An 8,566-nucleotide genomic window follows, 5' to 3' on the forward strand; every position below is an offset into this window, starting at 1 on the left:
AGAATACGGACCGTTCCCGCGGTGTCCCTGCCTCCCTCCCCCTCACGGCCACCGCGGGCCTGGAAACCCCATCAGAGGGGGCTCCCCCGGAGGAGTGAGAACGTCTTAGCGGCAGGGACTCGGAAGGGCCCCGACTGAGGGGCGGCTCCCTCGTCTCTGCGGCCGGGACATCGGCGGGAGCGGGCCCGTCCGAGAGCCGACCGAGCGCGCGGCTGACACAGTCCGGCTGCCGGAGCCAGGCCGAGGCGCGCATCGGGAACGCGTCAGAAAGTCCCCAAGGAGTCGGATGCGGAAAGGGGGGGGGGTGTCCCGCGGGCCCCGGACGCCTCAGCCCGGACACAGGTAGAAATGCAGAGAACCCCTGACCCAGTTAGAGCCGGGCCCTATTTTATCTACACACTCACACACACACTCAAACACTCACACACACACTCTCACATACACACACTCTCACACACTCACACTCACATGCACACTCACACACACACTCACACACACTCTCACACACACACTCTCTCACACACACTCGCACACACTCACACTCACACATACACACTCACACTCACACATACACACTCACACTCACACACACACTCACTCTCTCACACACTCACACTCACACACTCTCACACACTCTCACACACACACTCACATACTCTCACACACTCACACTTGCACACTCACACACACACTCCCACTCACACGCACACTCACACTCACACACACTCTCACACTCACACACACTCACACTCACACACACACTCACACACCTCCCCATTCCCTACTGCCATAGCTCTCCCTTCTCCCACTCTCTGGGCCTTCTGGGCTCTCCGCCCCCTACCACCCCCTGGGCTCTCCCAGCCTCTGCCCTCCCCTGGGCTGGAACTTTCTTGAGCCTGGAAACGAAGCCTGTGCTTTTTCCATCCCCCCCCCCAGGGCTAAGGCAGAACTGACCCTCATTTTCTGGTTGATGAGTCTGTCACTGACTGACAGTTTACAGAAGATGCTCCCACTCCTCAGGCCCAGAAGGAAGCTTCCCGGGGGCGGGACTGCATCTTGCTTCTGTGCCCCAGCCCCAGCACAGGGCACCTGCAGAGGAGGGTCTCCGGCTCCCTCCCAGCCATTCCCAGCCTCCCTCTGGGCCGGGGGCAGCTCGGGTCAGGACCTGTGGCTACGAGCCTCCGGGGCCGCTGAAGGCTCAGGTGCTGCCAGGTAGAGCGGAGGCAGGACCTGCTGGTGGGGAGGTGCGACCTCAGAGCAATGGCCCCTCTGTGCCCAGCCAGAGGCCTCTGCCAGCCTCTCTCCCCATGGCTCTCAGTCTCACCTCTGCCCTGACCCCAAAGAGCAAGGAAAAAGCGAGGGGAGGCAGCGAGGTGGGCACTGTACCAACCACCGCGGAGAGATGAGAACACCGGAGAGAGGAAGGCTGGCTTTGGGACTGGGGCAGACTTGGGGTGCCGTGGCAGAGCTGCCCGACCGCCACTAGGACTGGGGCAGACTTGGGGTGCCGCGGCAGAGCTGCCCGACCGCCACTACAGCCCGCCAGCAGCTTGCCATCCGGCTGAGAGTAAAGGACCGGATTCTCTCTGATCATCGCAGGGTGCACGCTGTGCTTTTCCAGGCTTGGCTTCCTTTTTCCATTGGAAACAAACAACCTGTTCTGGATTCCAGTTCTGTTTGTCCGTTGGGCACCTTTCCTTTTTTTTTCAATTTTCCAACTTTCTGGGAAATTCCTTAGACTATTGCTATCATATAATTAGCAACTGTTCCCAGGATGCTGAGGGGGAGTGATGAGTCAGTATGTCCTGAGCCTGGAGGTGAACGGTAAGGAGGGCTTGCCCGCAGGATCGGGGAACGCCCCCAGGAATCCCAGCCGAGCAGCTCCTGGCTGCCGCTTCAGAAGCATTGATTAATTGGTTGATTAATGTAAGAATTGGAACCTCACAACCTTGGGAGGCAGGAGCTCCGTGTTGCAGATGAGGAAACCAACTGAGACTTGTCCATGGTCACCGAGGGCTTAAGTGTCAGAAATGGCTTTGAATCGGTCTTCGATCCGTATTCCAAGAGAGCCCTGATAATTACTCAGAAGATGACATGATGAGGTCTCAGACTCGATGGGAAATGGCCTTCCCCCATGTAAGCCCTTTTCCATTGCCAACATCTCCCCAAGGCACTTTGTTTCCAGTCAAGACTGTCCACATGGGAATTGTCTGCTTACATGACCCAGAGACGTCCTCGGCTTTCTGCATTCTTGCCCCGTCGGTCTCAGGGGAAATCTGGTGTAAGATAGCATGACAGCAACACTGCTCAATGAACGGGTCTCTGCTGTGATCCTTAGGCACCGGGGGATTCACACGGACGGAAATCCCCTGCCCCAGAGCCAGAAGGATGCTGACAGCCTGCCCTGGGATTCACTCCATGATCCCACTGTGGAAGCCTCCCCCAAGGAAGGTGCTGGAACTGCCACGGGGCAGCTGGGCGGCTGTGAATAATGTCCCTCTGGGACCCTCTAGGTCTCAGTTTCCTCTTCTTTCAAATGTGGAAATCACACATTTCCTCTGAAATGAAAGATAATAAAGTGGGAAAAATTTCCACTTGAGTTGGAGAAATGTGGAAGAAGGAAGGTTTGCTGATGGGCAGTCTTGTAGAAAAGCTGTCTGGAACCCTTCTAAGAAGGAAAAAAGCATGTGGCATCCAAGTTTTGTTCCAAGAAGAGCAGGGGATATTTCTAGAGAGACCCTCCAGAACAGGGGACACATTGAACCATAAAGACAGAGTAGCAGTGGCCCTTCTGTCCCTTCTCTCTAAGACTTCAATCATACCAAACCAAGAAAGGATAAAGAAAAGAAAGAAAACTACAGATCAGCAAAAAATAATGAATACTGATGCAAAATTTTAAAATCAGCTCTGGCAAAAAAAAAAAATTACAGCACTTTATCCCAGAAATTATTCATTATAATAAATTTGGATTTATACCAAGTAGGCAAGGTAATTCAATATTGGGAAAACAACTTTTAAAATCACACCAAAAACACTCAACAGATGCAGCACAATATTCACTTATTTAATAAACACTATAAAGTGTAGGCTTAGAGGGAACTCACAGGTCTCTTCTGCCTGTCTGTGTGGGAGTGGGGGGATGGGGGGTGTTCGCCAAGGTTTGTTCCCGGCCCTTTTCTCGCCTCCCTCTCTCCTTGGCCCTCTCATTCACTCCCAGTTTCATTTCCAACTCCATGGATCTCTTATCTCCAGTCCTGACTTCAGAGCCCCATCTGGCCATCTCCATCTGGAAGATGCATTAACAATTCAAATACAAAGGTTCAAATCCAATTCATTATTTTTCTTCCAAACCCTGTGTTCCTGATGACTTTCTTTTTTCTGTCTGTAGCACTGCCAATTAGTTACTTGCTTACTTATAATGAAATTTTTATTTTTTATTTATTTTCAAATCAATTAAGAAGTACTTATTAAGTATCCATGGTATTCTAGGGATATTGTGAGATAATCAATAAGGATTCAGATACAAAGAAAGAAACAGCAGTAAGCAGAATCACATAAAGGAAAAAAGGGTTTATATTGAAATTGCCTATATTAGCAATTATATATACATATATACATATGTGTATGTATTTATACAGCCATACGCATATGTATATTATATATAAATACACACATATGTACACACACACACACACACACACACACACACACACACAGCTATTACATTAGCAATCTAACCTCGGGTAATCCTGGCTCCATCACTTTCTGTTTATGTAGTGTCTCTCTTCACCCTTCTTGGTCTAAGCCCAAAACACTGCATCTATAAAATGGGCAAGTTGCACTAAATTGGTTCCAAGATCCTTTTAATCTATTCAATCCCGGGATTTAGCATAAAATTTTGATAAATTACATTATTCTTTCTTCAGTCTATGGACCTATGACACTAACTGTGTGGTATTAAGCAAGTCACCTTTGTTTGCTTCAGTTTTCTCAACTGTAAAATGGCATCACAGCACCTACCTCTCAGAGTTATTTTTTAAATAATGTTTTTCCTAATTACATGCAAAAACAATTTTAACATTTGTTTCTTTTTCTTTAGTTTTGAGTTCCAAATTCTATCCTTCCTTCCCTCCCCTTCCTTCCTGTCCAAGACAGTAAGTAATCTGTGAGATTATAAATGTGCAATCATGTAAAACATATTTCCATATTAGTCATTTTGTGGAAGAAATTTCAAACCAAAAAAAAAAAAAGAAGAAAGCAAGTAAGTAATAAAATAGTCTGCTTCATTCAGTATTCATACTGTCTGTATTCTTTCTCTGGAGGCGTATAGCATTTTTCACGGAGTCCTTTGGGAACTGTCTTGTGTCATTGTATTGCTGAGAAAGAGCTAAGTCATTTACAGTTGATCATCAGACAATATTTTGTTACTATGTGTAATGGCCTAATTTCTGCCATACTGCTTTCCAGTTTTCCCAGAAATTTTTGTTAATGGTGAGTTTTTGTCCCAAAAGCTTGGATATTTGGATTTATTAAACACCAATTAACTATGATCATTTACTACAATGTATTCTGTACCTAATCTATCTACTAATTCACCATTATATTTTTTAGCCAGTACCAGAAAATTTTGATGATTATAATCAATAATACAGTAATATATTTGTAGTATAGTTTGAGAACTGCTAGGATACTGCTAGGATACCTTACTTCACATTTTTTCATTGATTCCCTTGATATGCTTGACACTTTGTTTTTTCATATAAATTTTGCTCTCATTTTTTCTAGCTCTATAAAGTAATTTTTGGTAGTTTTATTGACGTGGCACTAAATACATATGTAGGTTAATTTAGGTAGAATTTTCTTTTTACTATATTGGTTCAACCCATTCATGAACAATTAATATTTTTCTAATTGTTTAGATTTTATTTTAATATTTATTTACTTAATTATTTATTTGTTTGTTTCTGTTTTTATTTATTTACTTAATATTATCTGCAGTTTTTTGGTTTTGTTTTTATTTTTAGGTAATACATATGCATTCTTTTTTTACATGTTTTCATGTGAATTGTGGGAGAGAAAAATCAGAACCAAAGAGAAAAATCATAAGGAAGAAAAAAAAAAGATGAAAAGTGTATGCTTTGATCTTTATTCAATCTCCATAGTTCTCAGTTAGCTTTTTTTAACCTCCTTTTGCATTTGGCCAACTGAACTTTTAAATGAGTTGCTTTGTTCATTGGATTATTTTCCATTTCACAAATTCTATTTTTCAATGAGTTGGTTTCTTTTTCAAATCTATTTTGTAAGGAATTTTATGCTTTTTCCATTTTGTCAAATCTATTTTGTAAGGAGTTATATGATTTTTCCATTTCACTAAATCTACTATGAGGAGTTTTCTTCAGATAATTTCTGTGTTTCCTTTTCCAAACTCTCCTGCAAAGTTCTCATTTCCTTTCCCTATTTTTCTTCTCTCTTTTAAGATCCTTTTTGAATTCTTCCAAGAGAGTCAACTGGGAACAAACTCATAACACTCTTTGGGGCTTCATCTGGAAATGTTTTGCCTTTAGTGTCCTCAGGGTTTGAGGTCTGTTCTTCTCTGTCTCCATAAAAGCAATTTATGGTCAGAGTTCTTTTTGCTTTTTTGCTCCTTTTTTAAAGGTTAAAGTCTGGTCTTAAGGCAAAGGGGGGATTGTCCCAAGCTACAGGCAACAGTGGCTTTATGTTGCCCTGAGCCAGGGCTGCCGACTTCTGGCCAAGTCAGCTGGTCATGTGCTGCGTTTTTTTTTCCTTGGGTTCAGAGGCCCACTGTTTGGTTTTTGTATTTGCATTGGATGTTGCACAGGCAATCTGCTGATCCAGTGGCATCTGAACAAGGACAGAAGAGCCACCACCACTGTATTTTGGCTAGGAAGCTCCTGGTAGATTCTATGGCCTGGGGTTCCTGTGCTGTACCTGTGCTCCCTCCCTCCCTTCTCCCCTTCCCTCTTCCCACCCCTTTTCCTTCTTTCTCCTCCCCTTCTCTCCCCATACCCCATTGAAACAGACCTTTTCTGAAGTTCTTCCAAAATATCTTCTGTGAAAATTTGTTACACTCCAAATATGTGTGGGTCCTGTCATTCCAAAACCAGTTCAGAGGCTTGACCTGGTGTTGATCTGAGGGATACCAGGAAAAGCTCAGATGAAGACCTGTCTACTTTTCACCATCTTGGCTCCACCCCCATCCCCACCCCCCATAGTTCTCTCTCTAGATGTGGATGGCATTTTTCATCCAAAGTCTATTGGAATTGCCTTAGATCACTGAATTGCTGAGAAGAGCTAAATCTATCATAGCCGTGTACAGTGTTTTCCTAGTTCTGCTTATTTCACTCAGTATCAGTTCGTGGAAGTCTTTCCAGGCTTTTTTGAAGTCAGCCTGCTCATTATTTCTTACAGTACAATAATATTCCATAACATTCATATACCATAACTATAACCATAACATAATTATCATCTACTCCAATTCTTTGCCACCACAAAAAGAGCTTCTGCAATTATTTTAAATAGAATTTCTTTTTCTTTTACTGCTAAACTTTGTTGGTATTATGCAGAAATACTGGTTATTTATGTGGGTTTATTTCATATACTGCAACTTTGCTAAAGTTCTTTTTCTAGTGTTTTTTTTAAGTTGCTCAATCTATTGATCTTCTCTTTCTCTAATTTTTTAATGTAGTATTTAGAGATATAAATGTTTTCTTAAGTACTGCTTTGACTGCATCCCATAAATTTTGGTATGTTGTCTCATTGTTGTCATTCTCTTTAATGAAATTATAGATTGTTTCTATGATTTGTTCTTTGGCTCACCTATTTTTTAGGATTAGATGATTTAGTTTTTCATTAATTTTAATCTATCTTTCCACTTTCTTTTATTGCTGTATATTATGCATTTTTCTTGCATTATGATCTGAAAAGGATATATTCAATATTTCTGCTTTTCTACATTTGATTCCAAGCTCCCAGGGTTATTGTGAGGATCATGTGACCTACTAATTGTAGAGTGCTTTACAAACCTTACAGAATTATATAAATGTTAGCTATGAGCTTCACCTTAGACACAGCTTTACCTGTTCCCTCACCGACATCTCTTGCATCCAATCAATAAATCAAGCTATTCTATACATGGAGCTGCAGTGAGCCAGGAAGACGACAAAGGGCCAAATACAGATCAGTGGTTTCCCAGAGCATCTCATCAATGGCTCAGTCATGGGTGGGAAGGTCAGCGTGCCTCAGAGCTCCCAGAACTCTCCACTTCTTCATTGCTTCCTCCGGACCTGTACAAAGCCCACAACCGGTCCCTGGAGCATAGCATCCCTTCTTATCACCTTTCCTCAATTTGCCAATATGGAAGAAGCCGAGGGGATAATTAGGCAAAGCTCACCCGAGGACTTGACAGATTCTATGCAATTTGATCGTTTTATAAACCACAGGTTATAGAAAAGTTAATATCTTGTGTTATATCCATAAAAGGTCAGAATAGAGCTAGAGAATTTCCCAGAAGCAAGAGGCCAGGGGTTCTGTGTTTCCATCACCCTGAGCCATACTTTATGCCAGGGCTTTTTAAATTTCTTCCACTCACAACTCCTTTTCATCTGAGAAATTTTCCCATTATCCCCAGGTATATCGGTACATAAAACAGGCATTCACATCAAACATTACCTGAATGAATCATAATTTCACGAGCTCCACATTCAGCTGTGAGACCCCATAGGGGATTAAGAAGCTGGACTTTATCCGATGCTTTAGATTCGCTCAGTACCCAGACAAATGATGGTTTCCTTCCTGCTCAGCCTCTTTGAAACTAGTGGGATGGGCCATCTGTACCAAGATCCCTCTTGCGCATGTGTCCCAGAGACCTTAACAGGACCCTCAGGGTAATGACTGGGTCAGAGAGCCAGCCCCCGGTAGAAGAAATTACAAATGCAATTTCCTTGAGTTACGACTTAAATTGTGTCGGACAAGGGCTGCTGCACCCACTGTGGCTTCTCCAGCGTCCCTTGAGATGCCCATCAGGTAGACTTACAGCACGTACCTGCATCCCGTGTCATATTTGTTTGAATATAATTGTCGGGCTGGAATATAAGTGAGAAGGCAATGGCAGACAGGGCAGCCTCGCACTCACCTCCGACAAAGGGGCGCTTCCTCTCCCTGACGCCCACGTCCACACTCTGTCCTTGGGACGGCGTGGCCGGGTCCCAGCGGCTCCTGCTCGGTCACTCGTGGGACTTTCAGGATAGAGAGTCGGGCTCTGGACCCCACTGCAGATTCTAGATGTGATTGTCTCCTCTGCTGGTCACTACCCAGGTGTCCACAAAGGAGCCGACGCCTTCTCTGAGACTGTCCCCACGCAGGAAAGGGAAGGAATCGCCCCTATGGCTGTTGTCCAGTCATTTCAGCCAAGTCCGACTTTGGCCCTCCTCCGGGACTTGCTTTATGAAGGAGGAACTGAGGCAAACAGAAGCCATATTCGAGTTGGCTAGAGGAGCCTGCTCTTTCTGGGGACCCCCCTTCTGAGCCCCCAAGGAGCCTAAGCTCA

The 8,566-nt window shown here is 44.3% G+C and overlaps 1 long non-coding RNA gene across 1 annotated transcript; it reads right to left on the reverse strand.

The window, feature by feature from the left end:
• Positions 1-2,618: 2,618 nt before the first annotated feature.
• On the reverse strand, positions 2,619-7,536 carry LOC127562543 (uncharacterized). The gene is made up of 3 exons (XR_007953697.1): positions 7,098-7,536; positions 6,043-6,150; positions 2,619-3,286 (listed from the first exon to the last, which is right to left on the reverse strand). It is a non-coding gene; the product is annotated as an uncharacterized LOC127562543 (long non-coding RNA).
• Positions 7,537-8,566: the final 1,030 nt, after the last annotated feature.

This window comes from Antechinus flavipes, chromosome 4, assembly GCF_016432865.1.
Source record: "Antechinus flavipes isolate AdamAnt ecotype Samford, QLD, Australia chromosome 4, AdamAnt_v2, whole genome shotgun sequence".
NCBI classification, from domain to species: domain Eukaryota; kingdom Metazoa; phylum Chordata; class Mammalia; order Dasyuromorphia; family Dasyuridae; genus Antechinus; species Antechinus flavipes.